The 17,444-nt window shown below is 37.8% G+C and overlaps 1 protein-coding gene across 1 annotated transcript in view; it reads left to right on the top strand.

Annotated features, from left to right (window-relative positions):
* The window catches only part of LOC112942350 (potassium voltage-gated channel subfamily KQT member 1-like), a 468,427-nt gene that overhangs the window by 316,174 nt on the left and 134,809 nt on the right, over positions 1-17,444 (top strand). The gene's annotated exons all lie outside the window — the stretch shown is intronic.

The following is a 17,444-nucleotide window of genomic DNA, read 5'->3' as shown; positions in this document are numbered from 1 at the left end:
TGGTTGAAGCAAGCAAGCCCTTGCTTCAGTGATAACAAGCAAACAAAACTGTAGGAAGAGATTTTTTATAGAATTCCCATAGTCATGTGGCTGCATTTTTAAAGCAACTTTGTGGCATCTAGTATTAATTGTGCCAGCCAAAATAGTATTTGGACTAGGTATGTTGTCTTGCCACAAACAAGATCAAATAGGAAGGTTATTGTTTAGGAAGTGGCCAGAGAGTCTTTCAACAGCCAGGGAATTATCAGCTAAAGAGATCCAGCTTGGTTTTTAACTTAGCCAGGTCATGGATGTGAATCTATTTCCATAGGCCTTAACTTGGGTCCCTCTGTTATTCATCTGGTATGCAAGCTTAATGCTAATTTTGTACTGCACCAAAAGGCAGCAGTTAGCAGTCAACAGTATCAAAGCAAATTTTCCGTAAATCCCATCTCCCTTTGCCAAGTACTGTTAGGACCATCTTCTGTCCTTAATATTCTGCCCATGAACATTCCTGGGTATTCACCACATAAGGCTAAGAATAGTTCAACCATTTAAGGGCCTAAACTTACACGCAGAGTATGCATGAGTAAAGGATTACTGAGCTGGATCACTGTTAAAACATTTTAGCAGTCTATGTTTATCAATAATAATACAACAACAAAAAAGTCTTATCTGATTTCAACTTTGTTACCTTTAATAAATATTAGCTCTCAGTCAAACTGAGATTCAGTTTCTGGGACCAAATCAAAGAGAGGCTTTTTATTAGTAGTTCTTTTTAGTCTTGGTGATGATAGTTAAACGTAAGTCAAATATTTGTGCATGTTATTAATCCTGGTTATCCATGTGGTACAAAATGGTATAACTAAAGAATGCAATAAACCAAGAAATAAATTCACCAAAAAGTACAAATCTGTAAATGGAATTGAGAAATCTGTTGTAAATCCATGCCCCCTCTGACATATTCATCTGTCCTTTAAGATACTAGGTCAATCTGCCAATCTGGTTTTCTGCCAGGTATGCCTGGATTCAGATCAGAAAACACTTGACGAATAGTGGTCTGCTTGCATTTTGACCAGGACTATATATTTTCGTTTGTTACCATGTAGCTTCAATCTTTTTTTCCAGTATATGATAGATTAGTTGTAATATCTTGATGGTGACAATGAAACATTTTTCTCTTTCTCATTTGCAGCCCCAATATTGCAAAATCTAACTCATCCCAAAGTATGAAACTTAAAAGTTAATACAGTGAGAAGAGAGTGGATGAGGGGATTATTGTACTTTGGTAGAAAGTCTTCTGGTATAGAAGTATGCAGAGTTCATGTAGGAAACTTTTCTCATCACTTATAAGTACTTTCTCTTATGGTTATTTTGAAGAAGACTGAGGTTCCTCTAATGTCGTCATGGTACAGAGGCAGTAATTAAAAAATAATCACAAGTATTTGTAGTATTATATAACCTTATCTATGTATTAATAGATAAGTACCATATGCATACCTAGCATATTAGCCTAAGTATGCAAGTATCACAGAAGTTTTTCAGCTTGTGATCTTTGACTTTCTAAATGGCTTATAGAGCGGCCACAAAAGTTAGCAATGAATAATGAATATGCAGTCATGAAGTTAAATTCTTAATTCTTAATGTAGAAGTTCACACTCAGAGAAAAATAGTGGTTCATAAATTGAAAAAAAAATGAAACTCTTGTCCAGAGAAATATGTGGAAGTAGAGGCACACCAGGCAGATTGCAGGACATTAAAGTGGCAAAGACACTGCAGGTTTGTCCCTTGGCACAACAATGTGCAATGCAAGCATCCTTAAATAAACAAGCCCAAATATTTGATGCTTTCTAAGGAACCACCACATGCAGCTCTGCATGAGCTTATTGGAATCCAACAGGGCTGCAGCCTTGCCTTGGACAGAGTCCTACTGCAGTGAAATGCTGTGGGTGCTAATGTTAATTCAGGTAGGGCTTGCAGTATGGATTGGTGTCCTACAGTGGGGGGAGAGATGGACAGCTGGAATAAACTGCTAAACCTTGGTGACCAGACAAGGCAGGGAAAAAGAAAAAAGAAAGGACAGGACAGGACAGGACAGGACAGGGAGGGGAAGGGAAGGGAAGAGAAGGGAAGGAAAGGTGAAAGTTCACATTCATTTCAAGAGTGCCATTTCAAGAGTTCCAGCAGAGGTAAGCATCAGGGTCAGCTACAGAGAGCTAAACTACATAGCAAAATAAAAACAACGCATCATCAGGTACCAGTAGGCATTGTTAAACTCATCCTCCTAGCCCATAGTTTTTCTTTAACATAAGTAAGTCTCAAGCCTATTCATTACAATAAATAGGTGAAGAAAAGGAGACAAGATCTTTCTGTCAGTATTAAGCAGTAAAACTTGTTTCACAAACCAAGCCTTAAAATAAACTTATTGGATTATTTTATGACATGATAGTCGTACCTTGTTCCTACTGTCCTACTGTTTCATGAAAAAATAGAAAAGAATAAGAAAAAAGAAGAAAAACAAAATCCAGCTAGTAAAAAATTGCTTTCTGAAATGAAAGAGCAACAGAATAAAAAACACATAATATTTCTTTTCAGCTTAGTGCATTCTTTTGGTGAAAAAAAAAAAAAAAAAGCATTTTTGTAAGAAAAATACTCCAGCTAAGTTTACCCAACAAACTGTACTGCTTCTGCATGGTACTTGCACCCAGTAGGCAGCGAAATTGAGCACTGTATGCATGTTATTGACCAAAATTATATGCACTGGGTTAGTGAGGGACACCTGTAGGGTGCAGTTCAGGCTGTGCATGATACAAGTTGTTCTGGAGAAGCCCGCCTTCTCATGAAAAATGAGGACAAACTAGGAACTTAAATTAAATACCTTAAGTTACTAATGATTATTCAAATTTGGGATAAGCTCTTAACTGTTGAACTAACTCTCTCCTGGCACATGCACATGTGACATGAAGTAAATCTGCAATGCTCCTCAGACCCATGGTCGGTCTGGTAGAGCAGCATTAAAGCAGCCAACCACCTTGCTGACCTTCACAAGTCCATCCCACAGAGCACAATTTAGCCTAGAAGGAATGAAGACAAGACTGCCGTGGTCCAAGAGGATTCTGTTAGGTCTGACATAGGTCAGATACAGCTGATGAGGCTGCCCCTCATAGGGGCTTCAGCCCGTGAAGATACTGCACCATCAGGATGGCGTTCTGCAGCGCAGACCTCTCAGAACAGAGGCAATTCCTTCAATGCTGGCCAGCCTGAAAGGAGGGAGTAGAGAAGGTATTAGAGCGCTCCCTTGACTCATCACCCTGAGGGCAGCCATCTCAGAAATACAGAGATCAAACACAAGGAGTCACTCCATGCCCCCTCTCCATGCCCCTTTGCACATCAAAGCTGCCCATTTCCACAGAGATGAGTGGGTGAGTGGAGCAGGGCTCATAGATTTCAGAGGAATTAACATGCTGTTAGTCATCCTGCCATGCATGTGTGTGTGTGGGATCTGCTCTTAGGAGCATTGCTCTTCAGCATTGTTTTTCCCTATCAAGGGGCTGTTTTATCAGACCTTCTTTCCCGGACTGAGGCAGCACATTCCACTCATCTTGTAGAGAGTTTGTTTCGTCACTGATCACTGCCGTGCAGTGGGTGACCAAACCAAGGGCTGTTTACAACACGATACCTCAGCAGCTGCTTCAGTCGCTGCCCTGAGCTGTCAGGACTCATGGTTTTATGGCACTTTCGTCACCATCTGTCACTCCTTTCATGGACATGGTGTGCACAACTTGCCACCTTCTCCCCCTTCTACAGCACACACACAGTCTCTCTAAGGCAATGCAGCCATATGGTGGTAATTAAACAAATTACCCGTTTTCATCCTCTGAGACCATTTTGACAGACTACTGGGGACAGCAGCTAGATAGGGTGGGCCAGGTACTCAAGAATTCAGGTTTAGGAGTAGAAAATGTAATATAATTTTACCACCATAGGAATGATGATCTGTCTCCAGTGCCATCTTTGGGCATGTAACTGTCATCCCAAAGTAGCTTGTTGGGCAGTTATTTAGCCTAGTTTCTCCTGGTCTTCTGAAAAGCAAAGTAACCCAAAGGTTACTCTTTGTTAATATGTTATGTTCAAATGATAAAGAATAGAACACACACACACATTTTTAAATAAAAGTATTTGTTTATATATACACAGACACACCCCAAGGCATAATACCACACGCTTGCCAAGAAACATACGTTATTTCAGCTTGACACATCTGAGTTGCAAAATCCAGGATGTTCTCTTCATTTCTTCAAAACAAGGGAAAACTCTTGAATGTACTGTGGCAATCATAAGCCCTGCAGCTCCCTTCCACCACTAATCTGTGTCTGTGCCATGAGCACACATGGTACAAAATGAAGCCTCAGAGAAGCCCCTCAAAACGAAAGAGATCTGCTTTTCCAGCCCTTAACTTTCAAGCCAGGGAATTCTTAATGTCTCTAGGCTTAATACTGTGCTTTATACTGTTATCTGCATTACCTGGGGGGTTTCGAGGCAGAGTTTGTGACTGAAAGTAAACTTCACTGCATCTATTTTTTTTCCTCTTATGTGTTCTTCTGATTGGTCATTTGATTATAGTGAATCCCCAAAGGCTCATGGATTAAAAACAAAGGCTGGTTTGTAAGTGAACTTGCTGTTGATGGATTAGGGCAGTGTGCCGGCTGTAACCAGATCCACAATACAAGTTCATTCATTTGGAGTGCAGCTCTCGACTCACATTACACTCTCCCTGACTCGGCTCTTCACCATCCAGCCAGTGAAACTTTACACCTCCATGATTTTATCACAGCCTCAGTTCACCAACAATGTGTGTCATGCTGTGAAAAATATAACTATAAATCAAAGTCCTGCATATGGTAGAGTGGTAACCTTTTCAAAGACCCCTGTTTTGGAGGCTGTGGCTAAACAGATTTGTTTGTGCGTGCGTGCGTGTACATGATGCACATACACATATAGCATTCAAAGGCCACCACAACAGAGCACTCATTTTCTAAGTTGTCATTCCGTAGTATGAGCCAAAAAAAGTTCACTTTGCAGTCCAGTAGGCTAGGTTTGTGATATTAATACCAATAGATGGCTTTTAGATTTTCATTTAAAATCAAATACATTTCAAGAAGATATGTTTTTCTATTATTAGATGGAAGGCTCTGTCAAAGCATGTCCACATTTCAGCAATACACAGAGGGGAACTTTCACCCACGTTTTTTATCTCTCTAATGCTCTTTGGCTCACGTGCCACTCTGAGCCTTCCCAATCCTTGGAAAGTGAGATCTTTAAGAGCTGTCATTACACTTCTCAAATTTGACAGAAGATAAGAAAGGGAACAACTGGTTTTAATCACAGAAGAGTCCATGTTCTGGAAATCTTTCCAGAAGTTACTCCCAAAAGCTGTCATTTGCAGAAGCCCCTTCTCCTTTTAGTGCATGTGTGCGTATTTCCACAATCCAGAGATACTCACCTCCAGATCTTTTTTCTTGCCAAATACTGTCCATAGTAGACAGGAAGACTAAACTGTGATGTACTTTTGCAAATTATGCATGATAACTATTTCTATTATGGAAGAGAGCCAGGGCTAGGAATGCAAAAGCCCAGAACGTAAAACCCCAAACAAAAGTATTAAATCCAAAACTGCAGTGTGCAAATGGCAACTCTGTGTAAAGAAAGAAAAACAAAACTATAAAGCCTCTAGTCATTGCTCCTCTTGATTATTTACACAAGCCTCATCTGCTTCTCTCGCAAGGATTAAATCATGTCACAAATCTTACAGATATGCATTTTCTTAGTGTTACCTCTAGGAGATGAAGCTACCTATTGCAGTTTTCAAAGAGAAAACCAAGGTGCAGAAGGATTTGGTGATTTAAAAAATGGAAGTCTGAGGTAGAATTAGTTGCAAATTGAGCAAAGATTTGGCTTTGTTTTTCTGCAAGAGCTCAACTCTGCCATGAGATTAACCGTTCTCCTTCTGAGGAGGTGATTTACACAAGCCATGGGCTTACTCGTGCAAGAAAAAAAACCAGTGAAATTCAGGGAATTACACAAGTATTTTATGATTATTACTTCTAGGTTTTCCCCAATGCTATCTTGGTTTCCTCTTCTGTTATGCTTTTCTTCTGCCTCAAACAAACATGATGAACCATGCACAACTACCACCACTCATCCTTAGCTGTGGCTAAGGCTTCTTTGGTTTAATTCTCTGAAACATTACAGTACTTTCTTTGGCATTTTTCATTAAGCTTCCAAGCGAGGCTGAAACAAGCCACAAATAAGGAGAGTGCAACAGCTTTTGAAATATCTTTAATAAACACTAAGGTTCTCTGTATTTTATTTCATACTTAAAAAAAAAAAACAGACTTTTATATTAACTGTTGCTAACATGTCAAAGTTCTGTGGAAAACTCTTTTTTTTCTGGTTTTATCTTCCAGAAGTTTGACGTTTGGGAGGTTGATGTTTGGAAAAGAGGTTTGATTTCTAAGTAGAACTTTTTTTTTCATTTTGATCATTAGTTTTTCATAGGAAATAAATTATTTCTTTACCTACTGTAAGCTCCTCTGCTCATTTTTTCAAACAAATAAAGTAAAATCATGCTATGACAACTGTATGAACCACAGTTTCCTATGCTACCTGATGGATGGGTTTAGCTGGTCTTTATCTGGTTCACTTGTGTTTTTCTGCATGAGAAAAAAAATCCTATTGAAGAAAAAGCATATGGAATTAAATATGTTCCCTTTATGTAACTCAGCAGTACAAAACTGTGGAAGAGTTTTATGGAGGAAAGAAAGGAATCTCCCCTCTTTGAATCTCAAACTTAGTTTTAGTTTACTCATATTAAACAATTATTTACTACTTGGCAGAAATTTTTTTACTAGTAACTTGGAATACTCACATTAGAGACAGTTTTCACATTATAGGAATCTGCAATATTTGGATTTGTCTCAGTTCAGAATTTAACTGTAAACTTGGGCCGTATAATAAGAAGAAAAGCAAGAGTGGAAGAGAAAACAATGTGCATGTTTGGAGTATTTGAAAATGAATGGATGACCCTTCAAGCATCGATGCCTTCTAATTGTCAGATTAAGCCTGTGAAAAAGCAGTGGTCTAGAGCAGCCTGTCTGAAATGAATTAGTAAGTAGTCACAGCCTCATTCTAGCTCCTGCCAAACTGTTGTCTGCAGGACAGACAGAAAATGACCTCCAAATAGGCGCCCTTGGTGTCATTCCTGGTAGAAGAGTTCAACAGCTGAGTGACAACAGAGCAAACAAATGGTCATGGAAAAAAAGGGGCAGACTTTCCTCAGACTTTGAGCTCTGAACATTGCCATTTCCAGAGATGGTACAGATCGGGTTGTGGAAGAATGCTACCTATAGTTCTTGACTATAATATTTCACTTCTCACTCCAATAAATAAAGACTAAGTGTCAATCTTGCATCTTTCACCAGCATCACATTCACTGCTGAGACAAAGAGCCTCATAGCTGAAAAGTGCTACCTGAGTTGGCTAATGTGCTGGTGTGAATGTGCGGGTATGATTAGGACCAGCACTTGCCGTGATCAATCCAAGCACACAGTTGTGCAGACCAGAAGAATTTCAGGTTTAACACAGTTATATTTGCCATAATGCAAGTTCTATATTTGAAAAGGCTGAGAGTTGTTGATGGATGTCCTGGTGTGGTAAATGCACAGCTGCTGGCTGCTTCAGATACACTGTTGCATGAAATTGTGCCATTTCTATAACTCTTGTTTATTGTTTTAGAGCACAAGGATAATTATGTTTTTATATGAAATCATGTATTCAACATCCTGGGCATGCCTCTGTCTGTGAGAATTCTGCTGATGCAAAGAAACAGAACCATTTTAAAGGTAAATCACCATACCTGGCACCAAGCTTTTTGGAATTAGGTACCAGGAATGTTTTTGCAACATATATTTCATTTATATTTCAAAAATAATTAATGTGATGCCCAAGAAAACTAATTCAGACTTATCTGTGTGTTTTCTACACAGCTTTGGGAATACAACAGAGTTTAGCTCTTTAGAGTATTTGAAGGTGATCTTATTCTGTTTATCTTTCTCTTGCCTGTTAATTTTTAAGCATTAATTTACACCAGACACATTTTTTCTTTTCCTTCCATGAGTTCTATTTCATATTTGCAACAAAAGTTATTTTCAGGTATTTATTATCTGTCTCCAGATAATTATCAATTGAGCCTAACACCCACTGTGATGCATTTTAAATATGCAGCTCTGGCTATTACGGTTTGAGGCCTTTTTTCTTTTTCTTGCTTATATTTGTATTAGCTCTACTCTTTTCAGAACTTTGCCTGGCAAACTTAACCAATCCTTCCCCTCCTATCCCCATTTTCTGTTAAGTGGAATCTTAATTTTTTTCCATTTATAGCTTCATGAAGTTGGATTTCACAGCCTTACTCATTTAAAGACTTTTCAACATCAGAACTAATTGAGATTACCTTTGAGATCTGCACTTTATAGAAATTTTGCCTTGATTTCACAGAGGCCAAGACTTCGCCAGGTTCCTATTTTTTGGCTCAGTTTCTGTAAATGTGTCAGGTAAATAGTGTACAAAGGAAACCATTGGCAAGTCTGGAAAGTTGACCATTCAGTTTTCCACAACCCATTTAGACTTCAGCATAGATAGCTAAGCTGTCCTTTCTTTACAGATGAAGGATTATAATGAAGTGTTGAGTCTATCTCTTTCTAGATAGGATTCTGCTTCGAAACCAAATGAAAATTTGAAGTAAATCAATTTAAAAATCCTGAAGGAAAAATTCTGAAAATCGTTTTTAAGTCCATTTCAAATGGTACTCTAAAGCACTTCAGCTGACCTCTTGCCTCTGTTCCAGAAGGGCACAAGTACTGCCTAAGTCTTACCTCCCATGTAAGACAGATAACCAAGGGAGATACCTTGTGAGGGAATCAAAAGTAGCTGCTGATACTTTGAGTTTAAGCTCTCTTATCATTCTATTTATCTAGACAGAGAAAAGCGATTTAGCTTCTAACAGATGAAAATTTTACAAGTATATTGAAGTTACTTAATAATTGCCTTGCACAAAGAAACCTTATGAAATTACACAGTGCACTGTAACAGATCTATGAGATCAATTTTCATCATCCCATTAGCAGTTTTCTAAGAGCTCTGTAATCAGAATGTTCCCAGTCTGTATTCAGTCCTGCTCCACCCCGCTCAGCACATGCATAAATATTTTTTTGAAATCTGCAGGCTTCCTAACCTTCCCCTGGAGAAAGAGAAGTGATGACTGCAAACAAATAAGCTTTCTAACCTCAAGGGAGAAAATAATGTACATATCTGTTTAGCTTACAACAGGTTTATTCTTACATACAAAGGTGCCTGCAAGCTTCATTTCATCACTAGGAAATGACAAGAAGAAAATTATTTAGAAATTATTAAAATATTTTTTAAATATTAAAGTAGATAAGGAAATACAAGAAGTAGAGAAATATGTAGAATGTGACATCAAGGAAATACTGCAAACAGAAAACTATTAACTATTAAATTGTGTAGACTTTTGTCAAGGGATTGCTAAAACAAAGATGTGAATGCAATAAATGATCTCTTCCCAGCTAACTAATCAGTCTGTAATGGGTGAGGTCAAGTTCTTATCTACACAAGAAAAGTGAATTGTGCCAGCAGCTGCGCTGATGAATCAGTGCCAGATATCAACTAACTGAAGGTATCTTTACTTATAAAACGCAATCACTGCTGGCTCATTCTGGTGTTGGTTAGTCCCCACTCCAAGAAGTTGTGGCCATGGTTAGCTGAGCCCAGAGGGTAAGTCTTGCTGCTCGTGGTTTTTGGCCAGGTTCAGAAATGTTGCCAGAGAGAGGATTTGTCTGCACCCAGACCAGGTCCATGCTGCACAGTTTGCTCTGGCTTATGTGCCCAAGGATGGTCACACTGGGACTTCTGAGAAACCTCTGTGACTTTGCTGCTGTTAAACTGCCCTTAAAATGCTCTTTCACTGTGGTATATTGTCCGATGCCACTTAAGTTCTCATATTTGAATGTACTTTAGGTTGACAAAAGCAACCATAACCAGCTAACAGACTGCAGAGGACCTACGTAAGGAAGACCTTTGATAATACAGTATCATGGCTACTAGGTAGAACCATAATGCTTGTAACGAGAGTTTTATTAACTGGCATACTACTACTGAAGGACGAATGGCCAAAAAATTTGATCCTTATAGTCAAATGCAGACAAGATTTTACAGGTATTCCGTTTAGGGATGAAGTCATATTGGCAAGTCACTATCTATGACTGTATCTGTATTATTTGTGTGTGATCAAAAAATTCAGTCAACAGATTTATCTCTCTCACACCTTTCATGACCCCAAGGTCTGTTGCAATGCTCCTGTAATTGCACAATTCTAATTACTTAGGTGTTGGTGAGATCTGTATGTTTGAAAACAATTTTTTTTTCAGATCACTTTAAGCTCAGAATAGTCCTGCTTCTAGGGCAGTAGCTTAATTAAGGGGTTCGGTTTTGGATTCAGTTTCAGCTCTGCCTCAGAATATTCACATGACATTGATCAATTCATTTAATCTGATTCTTCTCTGAAAAACTTAGATAATAAAAACTTCCTTATTTTACTGGAAGGATAAATGCTTTGACCGTTGAGAACTCTTTCAAGATCTTCTGATGAAAGCCAGGTACTATTATGAGGTTGCTGATGCTGGTGTCTCTTTTATTTGTTTGCTAATCTTCTGAGATTACTGAAAGCTTTCTAGAGTTCTGGCTAGTTTCAAACTACTTTTTAAATAATAAATAAATAAATAAATAAAAGCACAGGCAAAGCAGTTCCTCTGCCCATGAACAATTTATTTTCCTCAAGTGCCAAACTACTAGTTTTTCAGAAAAGGATTTCTGAAACAATCCTCTGGGATTATCTGTCTGTTGTTCCAGTCCTTCCCTTCCCCCTAGCAAGCAGGGGAAAAAAGAATAGAAATTCTTCAGCTTAAAAATGTCTTTATATTTTTCTAACAGTTTGTGACCCTGTATGAACTCTGTCTTGACCCAAACCATGTGCGGTCATGACCTGCAGTTGGAGAACGCTGGCCTAAATCTAAGATGGTGGTAGGGCTGTTTCTCTGAGGTGATTTGACAGTTGCCCACTTCTGTAGCTGTGGTACGCTGTTGGAGGGGTTGCTCTGAACTGCCCATCATGAGATGTTATGTTTCATCTACATTGCAGAGTTTGATCGGTAACTCAAGGAGGAACAATGAACACTGCATAAAATCAGGCTTCTATTTAAGTTTTTGGGTCCACTATGATTGCTGGACCCTCAAACTACTTCAAGCTACTTTTTTTTTTTTTTTTTTTTTTTTCCTTTTTATCCTGATATGGCTCCAATGTTAAGATGAGAGAATTTCCAAGATGTTTTTTTTTAAATGGAAGTAATTTTTTATTGATTATGAGAAAGACAACTAGATATCAAAAGAAGACCTGGATAAAAATAGAGTGTAACATTTAAAAGAGGTTGCATGTATTTTGCATAATCTGTGCAAATGGGATCTGCAAAGCTAGCAGCTGCAGCAGACACAGGTTGAATAGAGAAGAGTAGAGTCCAGTGAAAGCCATCAGCAGCCAGGAAACTATAAAGCAGAAAGCCCTGATGAGCATAGCCACACAACAAAGACACACAACATGGAAATAAATGATTGGGAACACTCAGCTTGAGGGAGAGGGAGAAATTAATTTATTTTCTCTGAAGAAAAAGTAAGACAAAGTTGTGCTATGGCTGACAATAACTCTGTGGCATAAAAATAAAAAAAAAAATGGAGGATGATGCTATTTTCATTCCCCTCACTGCTCAGAAGCATTATGTAAAATTGCCCATTATCTTTATCCTTCAGTGCACTCTTGACTTCTAAGCTATAGATATGATCTGGCTAAGCCTAAACATGGCAGGTCAAGCTGCCTTGCCTTCCTCAGAGAAAATCCCCATTCCTCTTGCCCGCTTTCTTTCCTCTTTCTTCATAGTAGCTTTCTGCTTCCTTATTTTGCATCTAGGAATTCTCCATTCAACAGACATTTGCCTTCTGAAGAGACATTTGAGGCAAAGAGTTATCTTAAGCTTTAGTAAATTTCCCTAGCAAACCAATTGTTTAGCTGAAATGCAACTATAAAGTCTAAATGCCTTGCATTGTTTTTTGGTGTGGTATGTACATGCTTCAGGCTCTTTCCTCAGTGACGGAAACTACTAGATGTGTTCTGTGCTATAGTGCCTTTCTATACTTTTTCCTATTACCTCAAATATACCAGCCACCATCCATAAATTTCTCCAAGTGACCATTACAACTATTGTCTCCTTTTGTTTTCTACAAAACCCCATATTTTCTGGGCTATTTGGGGACCCAGCATCATACACAAGGTGCCTGCTCTGAGAGGGGAAAGCCTTTTCATGGTTTATCTTAAATAGTTGCTAGCTTAATGTAATACTAACAGAGAGAAAAGAGATGCCTTCAATTAACAAACTTTTTATAACAAGATAAAGGTCATGACCTTTTTAAAAGCCATGAAGCCTGTTCCATGGAATTAAGCATCTCTATTTGATCCCTTTAATGTCACAGATTAAATTTCACATCTGCATTGTACATAGGACACCAATCTGAGAGTTGTCCTAACAGATGCTTATCCAGTGTTTCTTTAATGTTGCCCTCAAAGGCATTTGTATTCCTGCAGCATTAATATTTTAGGGTTGATGCAGTCTTCACAACACAGAAGCAATGGATTTATTTTTCTGAAGTATCTCTCCATAATTGTCGCTGCCGAGTTTACCTTTTTTAACATGATGGGGAGCCCATTTCAGCCATTTCTCCAGGGAAATTCTAGGATGGTAATAGCTTTGATTTTAAAAATAGCTCTTTACAAGCCTGTTCTTTTGCTTGTTTCCACCATTTTCTTTGAGACAATGATGTACTTCATTATGTGCCTGCTCTTGTAAATCCATATACCAACACCATGTAACATAAAGAAAACAGAAAAAAATGCAGAAAATGTAAGTCCAAAGAAAAAGTTCAATCAGCTTTCAGGATTACCAGGATTTATGTATGCATTAACAAGTTGAAATATCATACTGAGAATGAAATGAAAAAAAATGAAATCCATGTATGTTTGCATATTATGACAGTGTCAAGTGGAGAGAATTCAGTAAGAAATCTAATACTCTTTGTTAGAGGGATATTTGTGGTAAATCATATTTTATAGTTGAATGTGGATTAGACAAGCCATAACTAATTCATCAAATTTTGACTGAATGTCAATATGTTTGTTACATATATGACATTTTAATCAACTTCATCTTTGAAACTGAAGTTCTACTGGAGAAACGATTTCCATCTGACATGTTGAAGTTTTCTAATGTTCAGCAAAAAAAGGAAAAATAAAATAATCTAAAAGCAAAATGCTAAGCTATTTTTGCAAAGTGTGATGAAACATAATGAGATAATCAAAATGGATATTGAGAGGGAAATAACCTAATTTCTTATATAATTGATTAGATTTCCTCTAATTATTGCAACTTTCATATACTACGCAGTAAGTAAACTGCTTAATCAATTTCCCCTTGTTGCTGAAAAACACATGATAGGTTTGGTCTGATCATGATTCATTAAACCTTCTGAAAAAGGATTGATTCAAATGCATCATCTCTGCCTTGTTAACCTTGCTAGCAATCAGGTATCAGCAATGAACTGACAAAAAGCAGAGCGCATTTTGCAAGCACCCTGATTTACAGATCCCTGATGCAAGGACACTATCTTTGGAACATTTATTACAGATGTCAAAATCCTAAGTCTTTAATTACCGTGTTGCTAATTAATACTCTATTTATTTCTGTCCCTGACTGAATACTGGATGTGCAAAATTCCACACGTGAAAGTATTTCATGTAATCAGGTAATACATTAGTGAGGTGCTGCTTAGTTGTCAGTCCGCCAGAATGTCAGGGGACGCAAAGAGAAGCATTAGGAGGACAAACCAAACAAACAAACAAACAAGAGTAGCATGAGGGAGAAGGGTAAGATGATGTGCAAGTTTGGTGTGCAAGTTTTGCTTTGGTATTAGTCAACAACGGGCTACCTCCCTTGATAAAAAGCTCTCAGGCTCACTCCTTGAAGTTTCACTGCCTTCTGTGACTGGTGGGGTGTGATTTCACTCTGAAGCGATTGTCTGTGGAAGTATATCGTGTGGTGCAGGCTGCACAAAGAGTTTCCACAGAAGAAATGAGAATCAAAACAAAAGGCACCATGTAGATGACACAGACTACTTCTGTGCTGAGGAACACTTGCCAATTTCTGCTGCTGCTGCTGTTATAAACAGATGTAGATCTTGAAGTGGCTGTTATAAACAGAGGAAGATCTTGAAACGTTAAATGCTGGTGTGCAATAAGAAAAGGTTCTTAGTAATTGTGGGGAAGGAATGTTTCCTCTCAAAGCAACAATTTTGTGCTCAGAGCTGAGAGTGAATCACCTCCTGCTAGAAAAAATGTGATGTGTCAGCAGGGATGGTGCAGAAAGATGTGCCAGAGTCGAAGAAGAGAGAGGATTGTCCCCCCATAGTTATTTTGAGCAGAAATCTGAGTGCTCCACATCACCCTGTAAAGAAACTCTGTTACTTTCTCTTGTCATTACATGGGGAGGAGCTGGGTAGTAAAGGTGAGAACATGAATCAGTGTGGAGAATAGGTAGAATGAATGCTATTTCCCCCCAGTAATGTTTTTCAGTGTTTGATGGTTCTGATTTCTGGATATGGTATCTCTAACAGACAACTAAACATGAAGTAAGATCATTAGCAATGAAAAACTAAGATTACATTGTCATATGTTCAGATCTCTAGTGACAAGATGTCCCCAATTTACATATTATTTAAGGACTTTATACACAAATACTCTATTATTGAGTAAAATAGTAACTTCATTTGTTAAAACTTATCACAAGTTAAACCTTTTCCTGCTCTTTTTTTTCCCCATGTTTTTGAAAAGTCACACTATAAATCTTGAAACTGAGTTTCTCTGTGTATCTGTGTGTCAGCCTTAGTTCCTGCCTTACAAGCTACTGTTCTGCATCAGCATCTCATCTGGTTCTTGAAGCTTCTTAACTCAGGGCTCTAACAAATGCCTTGGTATCTGTGCAGTTCCCTCCAAAAGTATATAATTTTATTATGTGACTTCTAACCTGAAGGTCAGAGTAGTTCATTGCACAAAGATATCCAGAAGGGAATTTGCAAGTCCAGCAAAAAAATTCTTACCTCAATTTTGGAGGTAGGTAATCATATTATTTCAGTAGCATACTTATCCAAAACCTGAAAAGCTTGGTTTAACTGGCAAGTAGTTACTACAAAAAGTATCTGAAAAAGAAATTTTCCTCTGTGTGTGTTTGAATGAATATGTCCACATATGTCCACATGTAATTCCATAGTGTATAGATAAGTTTAATTTTGTATTAATTATTGATGAATTGTTATTAATTATTAGTGAAAATAATTTTATTATTACTGATAGATAAAAGGACAAGGACAGTCTGAACTGACTTGACAGAGGAATTAACTATCAGGAAAAAATATTTAACTGTAATTTCCAGTTTCTTAGTGTGATCTTTTCATGGAGGGCAAAAACTGTAAGGTAAAATCATATGGGATGTAAAGTGGCAGTCCACCTACTCATACCAAAACTATCATTGATACAATTTTTTTGTATGATTTGGGTATTTAAATTCTGATGTATTAATTTTCCAAAGCTGTAAAGTGATCACAGATTTAACCTGGCTATCTGTCGTGGTATATTCTTAGTAATTCTTAGACAGTACAGATGGCTGTGAAGCTAATATGCTTGTGTAACATAATGGTTGTTTTCATTTATACCAATTAGTGGTAGTTAAATTCTATCAAACTGCTTCTGAGTGCTTTCAACTGAAATTGTGTTTCATATCTTCAATTCCATAACATCTATTTATTTTACATTATAGTCTATTCATTTTTAACCACAAGAAAGTGACAAGGTATGGTCTAGACATTGATGGGCACAATATTGTGCAAAGAAATATCAAAAAGGTGGTAAAGAAAGAGAAAGTGAAGCGCTGCTGGCATAGAGAGAGAGACTGGGAAGTGTGATATGACAGAAAAAGGGGAATGAATACCCAGAGGTCCAAGGAAGAGGAAAAAGGCAAAAAACAGCTTCCTCTCATGGAAACAAGATGGAAAGCTCTGGTAAAGGCAGATGGGGAAAATAAAGACTGGATGTCTTTCCTTTGCAGTTCCCCACACCATCTGTTCTTGATAATTTCTGCTTTTGAAGGAGAGCTGGTACAGTAAGTCAGCCAGCCCACCAACATAGGCAGCATAAACAAGGGAAATGCAGAGAACAGGTTAGAAGAAAGGGAAGCTCTGGGTTTTTATGTCTAATAGTAAACACTTTCATCCTTCCCTATTGCTTGAATAATGCATCCTAATTTGACATGACTATTGGTCACTAGGTTCATGCTAGGGTTATATAATCACAATCTGATCATTTTTCTTAAGTGCTACTCAGCATAGAATCCTTTTATGTGGATAAAGGAAAACAGCTCTTCTTTTCCTTGTGATTCTTGGCCCAGGCAGATAGCTGTATCAGCCAAGAACAAAAATACCTTTACAATATTTGCCCTTTCTCCCTACAAGACTTGTGAGTTGTACTATTATTTCTTCATTGTCCTTTTATCAGCTGAAAGAGAATTTTGTGTTTATACTTGTGTTTGTTTAATAGTATATGGCCTCAGTTCAAGTTTATTAAAGCATTATCCAGAAAACATCTTCAAACTCTCTCTGGCCATGAGTGACTTTAGGCCTTTTTTATATGATTTCTTTCTTCAGGGAGGAAATAAGTAGGAAATTTTCCCTCACCTCCATAGCATGTATCTGCTATAGTTGACAAAGTTTATATTTTTTTGTGAAAAATAAAAATGCCTATGAATTTTAAGCAAAACAATCTAAACTTGAGTGATAGTCTTTCTGAGAAAACTAGAGTATTGCCTGTCTGCTAAGCACCTCCTTTTGCACCTCCCAGGTTGTTTCTGTGAGAAAGGTAAAAGATTGCACAAGTCCTTGAAGGCTTGGGGGTTGGGGTGGAGGGATGGAGACATTAAAGGATTTTATTCCTGCATAGAGCAATCCTTTCTCAAATTTGCAATCCAACTTGTTGTAATTGACCTGTTGAAGGGAAGGTTCAAGTTAGGTATTAGGAAAAAATCCTACAAGAAAAGATTGGTGAAGCATTGGAACAGGCTGCTCAGGGAAGTGTTAAAGTCACTCTCCCTGGCAGTGTTCCAGAAACATGTAGAGGAGGGACATAGGGACTAAGGGACATAGTTGAGTAGGCATGGTGATAATAGGTTTATGGTTGGAGTTGATGA

Source organism: Nothoprocta perdicaria, unplaced genomic scaffold (assembly GCF_003342845.1).
Source record: "Nothoprocta perdicaria isolate Ctin4 unplaced genomic scaffold, notPer1 scaffold_126, whole genome shotgun sequence".
NCBI classification, from domain to species: Eukaryota; Metazoa; Chordata; class Aves; order Tinamiformes; family Tinamidae; genus Nothoprocta; species Nothoprocta perdicaria.
The sequence above is the reverse complement of the archived record's forward strand: the minus strand, read 5'-3'. Positions and strand labels throughout refer to the sequence as shown.